General features: G+C 35.9%; 1 long non-coding RNA gene across 1 annotated transcript; it reads right to left on the bottom strand.

The window, feature by feature from the left end:
* Nucleotides 1–3,270: 3,270 nt before the first annotated feature.
* LOC127975318 (uncharacterized) lies at nucleotides 3,271–7,646 on the bottom strand. Its single transcript, XR_008157495.1, has 3 exons — nucleotides 6,706–7,646; nucleotides 4,525–4,670; nucleotides 3,271–3,474 (listed from the first exon to the last, which is right to left on the bottom strand). It is a non-coding gene; the product is annotated as an uncharacterized LOC127975318 (long non-coding RNA).
* Nucleotides 7,647–16,353: the final 8,707 nt, after the last annotated feature.

Raw genomic sequence — 16,353 nt, 5'->3', positions numbered from 1 at the left:
ACTATTAGTAAATTAATCACTTTAAAGTAACTTACCCAAAACTTACCACAAAAAAAATAGTTTAAAAAATAATTTTAAAACTATTTCATACTGATATGAAAATATTTTTCCGTCAAAATGCTAGAGATTTGATCACATGTGCACACTTTATAAAGGTTGTTAGCAGAAGATAGAAGCTCTTGCTCTCTTCATTCGCTTGAGGCTACAATTTGGCTAACAAAGTTGGTGAGCTGCAGGTCGATTTAATGCTGCTAGATTCTGTCCGAGTACAGAAAATGATTACACTATTACACTAACACTCAACTTCTAATCTGCAAATTTCAACAACAAATTAAATTTCAGGGCATTTTCTGAACTGCTTAATAGATATACTCCCCAACATTCTACCAGCTAACCAACCATAATAAGGTCAAATGAAAAGACTGAAGAAAATTACACTCACAAAACCGTACTATGGCAGGACTATTACATGGCAGTATAAGCTGATTTTAGCCTTTTTCTGTAAAGAATGGCATAAAAGAGTTAAAAACAACTGCAGAAATCATCACACTACACTACATTTTGGTTATGCTATGAAGTAAACAAACGCAATGCAAATACAAGTACAGGCTTCTGCTTTGTCTAACACAAACTGAATTAGATCATAATGAGATCAATCCATGTAGGTGTACAAGAGAGTAATGCAGTTTAGGCCCCGTTTGCAAGTTCAGTCTTGGGTGATCAGATTACAAGTGATCAGACCTGCATACAACACGTGCAGAATGTTTTCTGATCCAAACCATAGTGGGAGGTAGTCCATATCGCAATTAAATGAAAATTACATCAACCATTGCACTCATCTGTCAATCAAGCAGTGGTTTTAAAATTAGCTATTTATGCGTCACTGATAAATTATTACAACCTATTAATTTCTAAATGTGTCATTAATGTTATTGTGAACGATTCATCTGTGTGTTTTGAAAAATTGAGCTCATAATTTTGATCAAAACATCGCTAAAACGACTTCTCTCCATTGATTCTATCATTAAATCTGCTCAAACTCCGCCCCTTTTTCAATCGAACTTCTGTTCACATCAGCCTCAATACAACCAACAACCAAAATAACCAAGTACCTTCTTGACTTTTTTTTTTACCCGTTTCACTTCCATTACATCTTACATTACCACTTCTTAAAAACTTTATACCAATTATAATGCATGCAAGTAATGGTTTATATTCTTAAAAGGTATTAAAATAAATCTCACCATTCAGCTCTCTACGAAATGCGAAAACAGTCTGAACATTTACACATGCAAATCCTATTTTTCCAGAAGAAACCAGCTCTTTTTAAACAAACAACCTGCTTGTTTGCTTCCACTTTATGCAAAACAAGCATTTGGATTTTTGGTCGAAACTTTTCCACTGAACTCCATGTTATATCAGATTAACCTACAGGTTACGGTTATAAACTTTTTTTTTTTTTCTTTTTTAAACAGGGTTTTAGAAGTTCGGCAGTGATAAATGACACTCAATTATGTTCATTTATAATTCTGTGAGGTATCTCTGGCAACAGGACAACCAATGAAGAGAAGTGACCAGCTACAGTTAAAGGGCAGGATTTCCGCTGTGGCCAGTGGGGTTTATAAAATCCTCCTGCACATTTATCAAAATCACCTTTAATTAGGAACTGCAAAGGAAAGGCAAACCACAAACTAACATACACAGACCTGAAAGAGGGGATGGTACTAATCAAAGAGCACACAAACAAACGGGCAAGTCATTGCAAAGAATTCACACAAAACCCATTCACAGATAAACAAGCATTATAAACTATTCTCACCATACTGGTTCCAGACATAACTCAAAGCACACACATTAAAGACCTTTCCACTGGAACGAAGCAGGACAGGCGTAAAGCCTGTACCAATGACTACAGGTTGGCAATCTGCATTCAGGTGTCTGAAAATGTACAAAGAGAACTCTACTTTCAGTGTCCAACTCACTCACACACAAACTTTAATACAGATACATGCCTTCAAAAGTACACAAACCATATTCAACACTGCCAGACGATCACATTGATATGTATAAGAAACACTTCATACTTCAAACCCAAACTTATATACTATATACTCACAAGTCGAGAGTACTTAAGGCTGGGGACAATGGTCGGTCATCAATGAATGTCCTTCGGGCTAGTTTGTTTGGTATGTTTCATATGTCGGCTCTCATTGGCGGCAATTTGCACTATTCAACATGTTGAATCAGCGTTGCAGCCGTCGACAAGCGTCAGAACTCTGATTTGATTGTCTGGTAAGCGAATGAGTCAATGCGCGAGAATTAAAAAGTGAAAGTGATGAAAACAAGTAAATGAAGGTGGCACACACTGTTCTAATGTTACATGATCTTGCCCAAGTGTTCCAATATGCAAATATTTTCATAACATGAGCCACTTAAATGAAAGTTATCATCATAACTGATATTCAAAATGGTTATCAAAGAGCTGCTTTGTTTACATTTCATATATCTGTGTATATCTCGCATATCCTTGTTTCGATTTCTCCTTTTGAATGATGAATATATTCTATTGATAGCTGCTGATATAGACAGCTAATTCATCTCACAAAAGCGTAGAATGCACGTGTTAGTTTGAAGTCGGCTGTAGTTTGTTCAAGCGCAACTTTTCTATCGACAACGAGCGTCAATCTCGTCAGTTTTCGCCGCCGCTAGTTCGTTGATGTTGGCTTAGTGTGTCCCAGCCTTTACAATTAAATCACTTTGACTTGTGATTCAAACTTCTGCTCAAACCCTGTAAAACAAACTATTTGTAGTTGAGTTATAAAGTTATATTCTTTGTATTGAGTTATAAATATTCTAACTAATAAATTAAACAAGGTAGATCACTTGAAACTAATTGAGAATGTTAAACAATTATAATTAATGACAATTACAATATTGTGCTACAGCGCCACACTGGTCAATATGCGTTACTGCAGGATCTCACATTAGACTATACCAGATCAAAAGAATATGTAACAACAAAAATATTTGACGATTTCAACATCGTCAATAATGTTGACTTATCAATAAGTCAATCTATTTTGGCCTATACTGAAATAAAAGTATTACTTTATCCATGAAACATTTTTTTCAAACCCCAATGACATTTTAACAAAAAAGGGGATATTAATCCAAATGATTTAGCTGCTCTTTAAATTACAAAGAAAATAGTTCGGCAAATAAACAATGAAAAATATAAATGTAATGGGTGAAGGAATCCTTTAAAACACAAAATTAACTTCACATCCACATCTTATTTTTGATTATATTTGAGTTTTCGTGATTTAAAAACTGACAAGATAATTTGTTTATTCATCCATCAACAGTTATCGGCTACAGTTATTGTTGGCCAAAAGACAGTAGGTTGCTATCATCAGTCACCTCTGGGCATACCACAACTACAGCCAAGCCTGTGATACAGAACACCAGCAATATCTGCCAAATATGAAAATGGGAGAGACATTGAAAGAGCACGACACTACAATTGCATCAGAAGAAACAATCAAATCATTGTTTCCCTTAAACTTTCTCCCAAACTCGCTTCGACTTCATTTGCATGTTTAACTGGCAGATTAATTCTATACGAGCGTTGCAACACCTATACAGTGAAAATAATCATCATCAAAAGAAAATCAAGGAGCCTATGTCTTATTAGATTTTTATATTATACATTAAATAAATAATATACTAAAGTTATATTTACAAAAAAATTAAATGTGAGTGATGCTTCCATGTAAATCTCTACGCCACAATGCTAGGGTGTTGTGTTTTTTTAAAGCATGTTACTAAGTGGATAGGATTTTTGCACATTTATGCACCGACAGAATGTAAACAATTTTACTCAAAGGAAGTGAAAACTGAAACTGAAAATGAAAACGGTGTTATAATTTACTCACTCTCGTGTCACTACAAACCCTCTTGATATAATATGGAGATATTTTAAATAATGTCCTTATTCTCTTCCATGCAATTCTAATTATTTGGGAATGGAGCTTTTAAACTTCACCAAGAATGCAAAGGCACCAAATGTGCAATATACCACAAATCTCTTGAAGCCAAAACAACAATAACATTATTCTTTTCACAGAATATTTTACATAAACAAAACAGAGCTGAACAATTCATTCACAAAGTACAATGATCTGGTTCTTGAGGAATCAGCAGTGAATAATGACTTCAATTTCAGTGAGTTTGACACAAAAATTTGATATGAACTGGAATATAGTGCATTGCTACTTTTCTGATGCTTTTATTTCCTTTTTGTCTCCATTTTTTGCAACCGCACGGAAAATTTGCAGCCAGAATATTGCTTAAATTTCTCCATTTGCATTTGATGGAAGAAACTCCACTATTAATAAATAGATATTGTATCAATCAATATTCCATTCAAATCAATCTAGTGAGCTGCCTTGTTCCTTAGAAAGCTCTTAAATGTGTAAGCTTACATTACAAGACAGTGTGTGCACGGCACTATAGTTAACTTACCTCGAACACCCTTCAGGTTTCAGAGTCTCCCGTTCTCCCTCATCTGAAGACCATGCAAATAATTTCCACTGTGAAAATTTGTGAGCGCCTCTTCTCCTGTAGATTAAACCAGTGAGCTCAGGAGATCACAGACTCTATCCGAACACCTGTGGAGAAAAAAAGCAGTTCAGAGTCAGACCACCAACATACACATAACCACAGAAGATCTGAAGACAGTAGTAGATGTTTGTCAGAGGTAGAGGTTGTAGACTGATTTTCTTATTTGAGCATTTATTCTTAGATGTCAAGTAGAATTGGTTGCGCCCAGATTATGTGGAACTCATAAAAGCGATGATGATATTTCATGATATTTGTAAGCGAGGTTCCAAATAATGCCAATGCAGTTCAACATTATTCGGCAGCAAGAAACTCAAAATTCAATAAAGAAAAAAACTGTTCTCAAATATCACAGTATGCAATATTTCAGACAAAAGAGAAAAAAAAAAAGTGTTGGGCTTCTCTTTATTGCACAGCAACTCGGGACAAATAGTTGCAAATTATTGCTGAATGCTGCGGCAAGGCAAAGCCAAAACGAATAAAACGCTAGCCAGAATAAATCCGAGAAATATAAGAACTTTCCATAGTTCTAACAAACTTCACCACATGCTAATTCTTGACAAAGCCAAACCTACGGCAGCAATTACATGACTCACTTTGTGGATATGCACAACAAGAACTCCATTCTCTAAACGCACAAGCTGACTAGTTAAAAGAACCAGGGAAGATTTCCCTGTAGTCTACAAGAATGACAAAACAACATTCAAGGTTCAGATCAGAAAAAATAAACAAGCATTGCATTAGCACACCTTCATGTTTCTTTAGAGATTTTGAGTAAAAATGAGCATGCGAATTGGGCTCCCAAACACACAGTAGTTAAATTATAAGATATTACTTCTTAAACTCAACAAAATGCATCTGTATCTTAAAAGGTCACTCCTTCCTCACCAAGAAAAAAACTGCAATGTATTACCCCGATAGCATGCATTCAGCAATTTAGTACACAATTTGTGCATTGACTCCTCACTGTGAAACAAGTTTGAGGCTGTTAATAAACCTAACTCCTCATCAATATCTAAATCGTGGTCTTGAGCCAGTCTCGGCAAATTCACAACACTTTATAAAAGACCAGTCTTTAAGGTTCGTACATAATGCAGTAAAAGTCACTTAAGTTCAAACCAGGGCAACCAAAGGTTGTAATACCTATAAATAAAACATTCAGTGTTATATATTCATGCTTGGCAAACCACACCCAGCAAACATGGGCTTTCCTTTTGAATAATATCACAAATATGCAAAGTATGAGAGCTCCTTGACTGTGACAAACATATCTATACTGAGCACATTTCAAGCACAAAACTTCCTATGGTCAAATAGATTTTGACAGTCTTCTGAAGAAGGTTTGCGTGGTTTCTTTATGTTTTTACTCATTTGTGATCCACCCTGCTGTGTGTGTGCAGGCCTGGTCTCTCTCGAGTAACCCAACACAGATACCTGCACACGGAGGAAGCTAAAAGACAACAAAACACCATTTATATCTGCAGTCCAGAGGCGTATCACGTTTGGCTGGATATACGGTTTCAAAACGAGGGTTTTAGCAACACTGTAAGAAAAGTAAATGGGGCTTGATGTAACAATGGAGAGCTGTGAAAACACGCTGCTGCTGCGGCCTCACGAACTTCCTTGTAACCTGCTGGATTCTCTGAAGAGGACAAAAAACCGAGGAAAGTTGAGGGAAGCAACGGCGTTTACACGGGAAACATACGTGTTTTGAATGTAAAAGGACTGTGCATTCTGAAATAAATGTTTTTAAATGAACAGTTGATATGCGTTGCGATTAAAAGTTAGGTATGAGACAGGGAAAACCCCGGGGTGGGAAAACAAGCTTGTTTTAGCATCTCCAGCCATAATGGCATCTGCAAGAAAGTTATACGTGCCTTCCTATGAATGCATGTTTTTTAAGGAAAATCTATTACACGATCTAATTAAATTAAAAAGTACTTAGTCTATTTATTTGTGACGTTTAAAATCAAATAATCCGAGATGAGACATTCTTTGGGGTTTCCTAAATCACGTATAACTCAATGGGAGCAAGGCGAATCGAGCATGGAAGAAAAGTATGAACGAAAGCAAAACAAATCTTACCCATGTGGAGCACGACAACAACAAATATTCCACATAAAGCACTTTTCCCATTGCAATTAAAGAAAATAAATCAGGGCTCCGCCAATTCCATTCCCACTGAAAAAAAGTGAAGTTATTCCACAAGCGAGCGCATTCCCCTCATTATAATCCTAGAGGTATCCCATTTTCCAAAGAAAAAATTCAGGAGCATGGATGCCAGAGCCTTCTCGCTAACAAAGGAAGCCGACAATCCTCAATAAAACCCAAAGAATCGGTGTAGAAGAAAAAAAATCTCAGCTCCGGACTACAAATGGACAAACGGCGGATCCAAGACGTCCCAAACTTGTGCAGCCCTTTTTTCTCTCGAAGAAGAAGTTGTTCCTGTTTCGCCAAAGCTTTGGGGGAGGGGAGCTATTTTATCAAGCTCCTGGCCAAAGACAGAAAGCGAGAGAGCTTAAAATCCCGCAGGCTCTTGTGTGCTAGAGAGCCACTAGAATAAACGCTTTAAAACACGTCTGCGGTGTATTAGTAGAGCGAGTGATATGCGTTAAAAATAGCAGTGGATCAAATAATAACCGCAGCTGGCTGCAGCGACACAAAGATCTCTTCTGAGAACCAGCGTCAGTCCTCATAAACATTACATCCACACACGTGTAGGGCTATGTTTCTTGCGATATCCTTCGACATCATATGTTTTAGGTGCAAAAATGATACTCTGTTTCCTTTATCCTTTGGACTGCTCTCATTTACAGTGGTTGGGAAAAGCCGCTATATTTTAATGGTGAAAAGTGTGCTGTTGGAAAAACACAGAGGGGTGTCCGATTCCGCGCGAAGGGGCTTCGGGAGCGATTCAGTCTCCCCAAAACGTGCTAGTCGCAGCCTTTCGTTGTGAAACTAGGGTGATTTAAATAGCTCACGGCACTAACATGGCTTCCCCCATCAGAGCTGAGCGAGTGCTGCTGATGTGTGCTCGCCACCCCCCTCTTTGATCCGGATGGTTCAGTCCATATTGTAATAAGTAGCGATTCTAGGTCAGGTTGACTCGCCAGTGAATATAGTGACTGACGCCGGAGATCAATTCGAGCCACTGTGCCAGAATCCACCCGAAATTCTTTGTTATTCAAATCTATGCAATTGCTAATCAACGAAAAGAAGAGCTCACCTGTGTAGTAAAGACATGTTGAATCATAGTGTGCACCGGTTTGTTAAGAGAGAGACATTGAGAGGTAAGAGAAGGTGTCAAAATTATTATTATTATTATTTATAAAAAAAAGACATATTACAGCCAATGAACATGACAGTAGTTAAATATTAGTGGCATATAGTAAAATATTGAATATGGACTACAATATGATGAAAATAGGAATATACAGTAAAAAACTAATACAAAAAAAATATAATAAAAAGGGTATTAGATCATCATACAAATGTGTCAACATTATAGCCACATTTCCTACCATTTAAGTGATGTCAGATGCTAAATAAAAATGAATCTCATGAAAATATCTGAATTATATTTATTCGCAAAAAAAAATAAATAAATATTTACTATAAGTCTAACTATTATTACAACAAAAGAAAAGACATTAAGTTTTACATAAAAGCTTTACATATTAGGGAGAGTAACAAAAAACAAAAACCACCAGCAGCAATCCAGGCCAGCTCACACAACTTCTATGTCAAGTGTTAAATTTGATGCATTAATAAAAAAATCATCCAGTCTTTACTCAATCCCCAAGTCTGAATATTCCCTACTTATGTCAAATAAGTAAAATGAGTTTGAATATGCAGTATTCATAACAATTCCCAGAACACGTACAGCATCCATGCATCCAAGCAAGCGCAGCATAAAAATAATAAATGCCACAATTTGAATAAATACACGACCATTATGTATGCATACTTTAAATTTTAATTAATATATAATTATAATTAATTATATATACTTTCTTTTGATTCTAGGATAAAATATGACATGTTCTTGTTTCTCCAAAACACAAATGGCCACAAGTGGCAATATTTTATTAAGAAATGTATTCATTCAACAGAAAAATCCAGATAGTGTCTTTTGTCTATTTCGGGGGCACACAGTTCATGTCAAACACATTGGCACAAGAAAATGCCACAGATCCAACAATCTTTCCTAAAATCTTTTGCTGATCCCACGTTTAAATGTCATTTGGAGACACATGATCCTTATATCACCCCGTTCCACTGACACACAATGACAACAAACCTCTTATAGAGGCAAAACCAGAGAGAGGCAGAATACAAACAGATTTCATAAGTATAAGATGAGCGCAAGAGCAGAAATATATTTAGTTATTTAAACAACAAGAAATTGCTATTAATTCAAGCCTGAAAGAGAGAGCGAGAGGAGAATAAAATACATTTCTCTTAATTTCGACGACACCAAAACAATAACTAGTGTGTGAGTGAGCGAGCACTTGGAGGTACTGTAACAGTATCTGTTGTTCACACTACAGAATATTAAATGCTGAGGAAGAGGAGAGGTGAGACTCGTGGGATTAAATGCATTTGCTGGCAATCTAATCCTGAACCGTCACTACCACCAACAAACCCCAACGCGAGGGGGGCGGCTAAAAACAACAGCACAACATTCTCTTTCCATCCTGGGGTGTACTCAATTCCCTGTGATGTTAGCAATTGCTTTCTGGCTTTTTACCCACTGCTGAGTCCTGAACTGGGTCCCCCCAGGTAACAAAGGAGAGGAAAACCAACGATCTGTTGCCTTTTCCTCCAGCAGTGATACGTGCAAACAGTGCTTCCCTGCTGATAGAAAGGAAACGTATTAACTCTCTTCCAGGAGAGCGAAAAAAAAAAACATGACGGTGTCTTAGTGGAGTTTAAAGCTTTTACCTCTCTGCTCTATGAAGGAGAGAACAGGGACAGATGACACTGTTTACATACTTTAGTGAGCTCAACTGAGCTGGAAAATACTAAACACTGGCGTGGAGTCAGTGTTATTTTAGTATGACTGATAAACTCTTATAGTCCTTATTAATATTTTGGTTATACTTTACAATAAGGTTCTATTTACTAACATCAGTTAACCTATACTATTAAAGAAAAAGGATTACTCATCTAAGTTAATGTTCAATTTAATGTGCTATTATTAAAAACAAACGTTTTTATTTGTTAAAATAATTTAAAGGACCTTATATGATGCTAATATGAAATGATAATCAAAAGCTGTATTTTTAATAACAAAGATTAATAAATACAGATAGGTAATGTAAGTTAATTGATGGGACCTTATTAGGGATACCAATATTATGCAATTTTTTTTTTCTGTTTACATTTTAATTTCTGTGTATTTTTGCCATATATATATATATATATATATATATATATATATATATATATATATATATATATATATATATATATATATATATATATATATATATATATGGCAAAACGTGTGTATATATATATATATATACACACACACATTAAATGTTGCCTAGAAACTAAAGGAAATACAATATTAAAAATGAAAAAGTTTTTTTTATTATTATTTTAATTTCAGTTACGGTAACCTTTTTAGTATAAAAACTGATGTTTTTTTATGGTTTTATTTTTAGTTAGCAATAATAACCCTGATTGAAGTACAGTGTAATTTTTAAGGATACTGGTCAATACAAGGTGTGTTTTAGGCCGGAGACACACTTTTAGACAAGTACAAAGTACTGCAAAGTGCAACAAAGGAAGCACCACATTTTTTGGCCGGATATACTTCCCATCCATTCTTGCATTACTGTCAAGATAATTTCAGTAGTTAACTGCTTTATCTGTCATTAAAGTGGCAGTGCTTTTATTCAAGTAGCTTGTTAACAGTTTAATCAACCTATTCAACAAGACTCTCGTCTTTGAAAGAGAAACTCTTTGTAGAAGACTTCTAATGCCTGTTTTAGCGCCCCTTGCAGCAGTGACCCATCAGATCCAAATTGTCTAATTAGCCTTTCACGTACCTTTTCTGGACATTTCTGTTGATTTGACATAAGTTTTGTTAGGTGCTCTGATAATGAAGATGATGAAGATGTGTAAGGAACATAAGCCCTTGGAGCCATATGGCACAGGTGTGTTTAAACATTAAAGTGTCTCTGTGTGACATCTGGTTGAATGAAAGAGCACAAACAGGATCTGCTTCATCACCAGGATACAGACCGCTGTCTTGATCCAGCTGTCAAATGTTAACCCTGTAAACCTGACATATGAAATAACAGTAATAATAGTACGAGAAGAATATATATATTTTTTTTTTTTTTTGAAAAGGAACAGTTTATTGAACCTTTAGCTTAAATAAAAATTTTTAAAAGCCCTCAAAAGCCTGATGTAACAAATTTTGATAATTACATTGTTAACATGATTTTTCTTTAAAAAAGAAAAACAATCTATTCTATTTTGTTGTTATAATAGCCACATGAATTTGTTTCTTTAACCGTTCCATCTATTTTTCCTCTCATGCTGCTCTTGCCTCGTTCCCTCAGGGTCAAATATCAACTGCTTCAGATGCATAAAAACGCATAAATGTGTTTTGAAAAGAACAATTAACATGTCATCAACATGCCACTTAATACCAAACCGTTTAATCAAGCACTATAATTTATTCGATAATAGCATATCAAAGCTCTGAATTAAAAAGAGAGTTATCGAAATATATTTCTGTGTAATTGTTGTTTACAAAATTAAATAATGCATTCACTTAACCTGAGCAAGTTTTTTTTATTGTATATTAATTAGGTAAGAAGTGAAATGCTTGTGTGATCAAATGCGCAATGATTAAGTTATTTTTTTCAGTGCTGCCAGTGTGAGAGAGTTATGATCTCTCTTCAATTTTTGGCTGAAGTTTGAAGGAAAGATTTTTTGGCCGCTGTCATATCCGTCTCGACAGGACAGAAGATCTCTCGACTCTGCACAAACGTCACAGCAAAACAAACTTCCTTTGCTGGGCCCCCATTTTGGCAACGTGAATAGTTTAGTTGCACCATCCATCCTTGTCTATCCCACTGTCTCTCCATTCCATAAAGTTTATTTCCCTCTTGCCATTCTACCCTCCTTCTCCCTTCTGCCTCCATCTCATTCATCTCTGTGTTACACGCTCTGTCAATGTAATAGGAAACATTTCTCTCTAACCCTGGTAAACAGATATACACAGAAAGACTCCAGAGCAACACCAGCACACAAAATAAACGCCTCATGCTCAGTATAAGATGTAAATATTATCAAATCTACCAAGGTGCAGTGGTTAGCAACAGGTTGAGTGATAGGAAAAGTGATAGGATTTATCCAGCAAATCAGTTCATCTCGGTGCACCATACAGTTAATATCTAATAGACATGTATAGATTTGTATGATTTAGGAAAAGAGTCAGATATTCAGATATACTTCCAGTCAAAAGTTTGAAATTGGTAATATTTTTCTTTTTTTGAGATTCTTTGAACAGTCTTTGAAAATTTGTTTTTATTTGAAATAGAAATCTTTTGTAATATTATAAATGCCTATAACACATATATTTAATCACGCCAAACAAACACACACACACACACACACACACACACACACACACACACACACACACACACATATATATATATATATATATATATATATATATATATATATATATATATATATATATATATATGTATATTTATTATTTATTTAGACTCTCCAATTAATACCAAACTAGCTAACATTCAGCCACAATATTGAACATATGATGTTTTCCCATTATACTTTATTTGCAGAAGATGCCTCCTTATTCCATATCTTTTTTCTTTCCCAAACAATTTCTTGTCTCTTTATTTTGTTCACAATTTATTTTTTTTCTAATAATTTTGCAAATAATTTTCTAAACTTTTTTCTAATAAAAAAGTTCTACAGAAACTGTACATGAAGGGGTAATTATATTATTAAAAGGGAATGGACATGTATTAGTCATTGGCCCTTTTCCAAATTACACCCTCAGCCCATCCAGTCTCATCCAATTTCATTTGTTATATATATATATATATATATATATATATATATATATATATATATATATATATATATATATATATATATATAGCCATTCACATAAATTTGTAGACAAAATTCAATTCAGTAGTTTTGGTGAAGATCCAAACAGCCATAGCATTCCAGCACCCACACAAGTCTCTCTTGGCCTTTGCCTAATCCATGAGATATTATCTTCTACCTGTCTAACACAAATGGATGTGCTTGTCCCCCTCAGAAGGTGAGGACTGGACCACCAAGGCTGTGTTGATAGGGGGGTATGTTCAGGCAGGTCTCCAGTCATTATGTGGTTGTAGTTTTGCACGCCAGCCTCTATGCCACTTTTCAGATGCAGGTGTCTTCTGCCTTCCACCCTTAGAGGCACAAATAGCTCAACACACTGCAATGTGGACAAATCTAAACTTAATAAACATTTACACAGACTGTATCTGTTTGCTTCCTTCTCACGTTAACCATTGTCTCTCAGTGTGTATGTGAGTCTCGGAGGGTGTTTAGTGTAATGTAGCTGTAGCGGTTTGTGGTTGTCAGGGTGGCTGAGGAGGCTATTGTGACGTTTCCTAAACAGACTTCGGTTTTTATTCACTCAAAAACACATTTATGCCCACATCTTTTCTCTCAGACAGCAACACGAGAGCGGTTTAAAGAGCTTTAGTGTTTTTAATAGGTGTCCTTGATGTTCCCATAGACCTAACACTGCTCCTAATAACTTGGATTTATTAAATGCTAAGCACACACTAGAGTGCAGTGGTTAACCGTCTGGACTCGTAACCTAAAGGTAGCACATTGAAACTTTTTTGGACAATTGTGTTCCTTATAGCAGTTCTCATGTTGGTGGAAAACCTGGAAATATAATGGAATCATAAAATAGTGATTTCCAGACCTGGGTGTTATTGTTAACTCTAATTTAAACTATTAAGAACGGTTGCATTAATTGAAATGAAGCTGAAATATAAATAGATACAATTGTAGAGGAAATATTGAAGATGCAATTAAAAAAGCACCACGAAATGAATAAAATTAAAAGAAAACTGAAAAAAAAAACATTTAAAGTTAATATGAATAAACAAACATTTATGTTTTGTTAATAAACAATATAAATAAATACCATACTAGTAAATAATAATGAAATAACTACTTGAAAAGCCATGCAAATTTCAATATATGTAATTATTTATTTCAAGGCCTGGAAATCACCATTTCATGATTCCATTCTATACACACTTTTCAGTTAAAACGTTTTAGAAAATTAAGTTTGTTAGGTCTGTGGACTATGTTTATTGTTCATTTAATGAACTACAATTTGAAAACTGATTTCATACATTGACGAAAAATAATGACAGACAGATAAATAGATAGATTACATTGGAAATACAATAACGGAGGTAAGAAAACTGCACTCGCTGAACCCTTAATTGGGGTCTTTAAAGCATACTCAGAAAAATGTTGACTCTGTGAAACACAGATGTACATCAATACACATTAGAATCAGTATAAGTGCCTCCCTGCAGATCTGGGAACAGAGCCCGTCCATCCCATCGGCAGCGTGACTCAGCAAATCGTGGCAAATAGGCCAGTCAGCACGGCTGCCAGTCAGGCACTAGGTCATCAGGCCAACCAGCCAACCAGCCAGCAGGACGTCTATATATACTGTGCAGGGCGAGTGTGTTGAGTCTGATAAATAATGGAAGAGTGCAGTCATTAGCCTAGATTATTTAGCTTAAACGCTAGCTTCAATCCACCACAATCAGAAGTCATTACCTCAAAATGAGCAAGAGGCACATTCAAAGTTACGAGCCAACACCTGCCAATCAAACAGGGACCAATAGATTGTGCCTGATGCCAGTGGAGGGAGGAAATGCTGTTAGATAAGAATGCTGTAAGGTGTATGAAGGCATACAGCAAGACAAGAGAAAGATATTCCTCCCAGCCACCCTGCTCTCTACTGGTCCTCCCGACCCGCTTGGAGGAGCGCCAGAACACATACAAACACACTGTCAAACCCACAGCACATCCAGAATTTGGAAAAACATACACAACATCTTATTCAAGCACAGAAAGGCATATAGGCATACACTCAAACTCTAAACTAAACTGCATATTTATTACTGTATTTAAAAGCAGTCTTAATTTGTCTCGTAAATTCTTTGACAGTAATGAGAAAAACGTAAACCTTCCAGGATTGCAAGTGTGATATTGCATAAATATATTAATATTGAGTAATTTACACTATAGACCCAAAATTGTCAGCTATGTCTCATTTTGTGAATGAATCAGCACTTTCAAACAAATCTGCTGATTTAATGATTCAATGACTCTTTCATTAACAGAGTTGGTTGGTTCCGAATGAACCAGTATATTAAGCAAATTGGCTGAATGAATGAACACACAGTCACTGTGATGTCAAAAGGCAAAGTCAAATTGGTGCAAAAAGGTATATTTCAATTATAAATAATGTAGCGATGTATGAAGCACAGCTCACACTGAGCTCACTTTCAAACCACGTAGCTTTCTGTTGGCCAGTGTGATGAATCATTTGCAAAATTTGTGTGGGGAAATCTTTTGCCTTCAAATGAAATTCCGGATCATGGATTATTATTGAAATTGAAATTTGTCAAAATACGTTAAATGTGACCACACCTAAATTCATAAAGGTACAGCAGCAAACAGTGTGTTTAATTGAGAAATTAAGATAAAAAAAAGAATATTGCAATAAGTTTTATCTAAAGTTTTCACATGATAACGGGTGGGGGAGATAATTATTTGTTAAAAATCTATGCTAAAAAGAAACAGCTCCACAAATGCAAATAGTGAATATGACTTTCTCTTTTCTTTTCTCTTCCACCCATCTCTCTCTCTCTTGCAGGTCTCTGTTCCCTTGATAAAGAGCGGTTTGAATATCAATGAGGTTTATTCTCTCCCGGGTCTGCAGCCAGCTGTTATAGAGTGAGCGCCATTCGGCTGCTATTCTGAGGCAAGATACGTAATTAAAAAATCAATACCTTCCGACAAAGCCTTTTCACTATACATAACCATATTGACCTTGTTAACACACTTCCTGGTTCACTTATATGCAAATGCACAAATACCACTTAACACCAATCCCCTTCCCTACTCATTTTCTAACAGTTCTGGATCCAGATATGCTAAAAAGTAATAACTGTCACCAGACAAAATCAAATGTTTGTAGATCTGTGAACTGTATGTCTTGTGCGTTTGAGACGAGGAGTAGCACCCCTGCAGTTACCCCTCGCACTCGTCTGTTGTGACAGTGACAAGACGTGGAAATTTCTGTATGCAAATAAGATGTAAACAGACCATCGGGGAGCCATCTGTGTGGTTGGAACTTCCCGTGGGGGCGGGGCCTCTGTAGCCAGGGAGACGGGCAAGCCAATAAAAGTTAGGGTCACCAGAGGAGACCTCTACGGATGTAAACAGAAGTGTTATTACCTCAGTCTTTACCCGTTTAAGGGCCACACTTACATGGCTGTGAATTAGTGTTTTTCGTTGTAGTGCCTACAAATGAGGAAGGTAAATGAGGTTGAAGGTTAATATCTACAAGGTTTGTATGGACACAACATGCTGTTTCATCAACGCTGATAGAGATTGTCCTCTCCTTCTGACCTG

Source organism: Carassius gibelio, chromosome B16 (genome assembly GCF_023724105.1).
Source record: "Carassius gibelio isolate Cgi1373 ecotype wild population from Czech Republic chromosome B16, carGib1.2-hapl.c, whole genome shotgun sequence".
Classification (NCBI taxonomy): Eukaryota; Metazoa; Chordata; class Actinopteri; order Cypriniformes; family Cyprinidae; genus Carassius; species Carassius gibelio.
Note: the sequence above shows the minus strand (reverse complement) of the source record. Positions and strands in the feature narration are given on the sequence as shown.